Below are 1,584 nucleotides of genomic sequence, written 5' to 3'. Positions count from 1 at the left end.
TAAATATGCATTAACACGTGAAATGAGTTTATGCAAGTAATTACTACATAGATTCCTGGTAGGTTTGAAAATGGTGTAGAAACAAATTTCTACATCATTAAAATATGTTTGAATGAATATTAGAAAAACATATAAACTCCTATAATAAGTTTCTAGTTTTAAATTAATGACGTATACGCTGTTTGTTGTTAACGCCGTGGCGTTGGTGTTCAATTATTATAGGTAAACAATATGCGTAATACCCCCGGCGTTTGAGCGGTGGTATTAGTGGTAGTTTGTTGTGATGTGTGGTTAGGTAAGGGATTGGTGGGTGCTCTCGACGCGCAAGACTATATGCTGTGCTGCCGCATCAAAGAACGTATAGTTTAAAGTTTGCAAGACAGCATATTATGTATATTATTATATACCTATACACTGTAGGTAGGTGCATAATACATAAATATAATATATATTATATACGTTTATAATTACTCTGAAAATGCGCATATATCGACGGATTAGCAATTTGCTACATGTATAGATATTATATAAGTCACGAATATATGAAATTATTCAGAGACAATAATATAATATAATAGTATTAATAATATAAGAGTACTTAATACTAATACTTGCAAGATATACCTTAGTACAATAATATAGGTATAATTATAGTATAATATTAAAGGCTAGGCAAGTTAATGATTTTTTTTAACTCAGTTAAGTTAAAAGTTAATACACATTTTTTTAAACTTTTTATGAAGTTAAAAAAAGTTATTTTTTTTATTCGTTAGCGTACTTTATTTCTTATCAATATACAACTAAATTATAGACTATAATGCTTATACTTCATACAACATACAGTACTTCTATATAGTATGTGTTTTATTTAATTTTTTTCTGTTTCGTTTTCTAAATAAATTTATAATAAAATATTTTTTGACATAAAAACTACTGAAACAGTGAATGTAAAAAAAATAAATAAATTAACTTTACTTATTTCTTAAAGTGAAAATAAATTCGTTAATTTCACGTTATTTAAAAATAAATTAAAAAAATTAATAGTTAAGTTAATGAAAATCCAAACGTAACTAGTTAAGTTAATAAGTTAAAATTAACTTAACTTTTAACTTATTAACTCGTTAATGCCCAGCCTTGATAATATTAAAACCATACCATCTGACCTGACATCGAGGGAGATATTCTGTGTCAATTTTATTACTTGTAATTTGCGCCAAAATATAAAAATAATATTACATGTATTTTGTGCACATCTAAACATTATTTTTGGTAATTTGCACCACGACGACGAAAGACGAAACGGAATATGTAGGTTATCTGCATGTGCCTGTTTTTAGCTTCATTGTTAGAATATTGATATGTTTTTATATATATATACATAATTATTTATTATAATATGACTGCTTTTTATATGTTTTTTTTATTAATGGAATTATTTAATACTTTTTTTTTTTATTTTTAATAATTTTCTAGAAATGTAACTGTTAAAATTAACTTGGTTGATTAATAATTAAAAATATAGGTAATATATTAATCTGTAAAAACAATTGTTTAGTTATTTTAAAGTTACACAAATTACAATTT

The sequence above is a fragment of the Rhopalosiphum maidis genome, chromosome 3, assembly GCF_003676215.2.
Source record: "Rhopalosiphum maidis isolate BTI-1 chromosome 3, ASM367621v3, whole genome shotgun sequence".
Classification (NCBI taxonomy): Eukaryota; Metazoa; Arthropoda; class Insecta; order Hemiptera; family Aphididae; genus Rhopalosiphum; species Rhopalosiphum maidis.
This window is presented reverse-complemented; position numbering follows the sequence as displayed.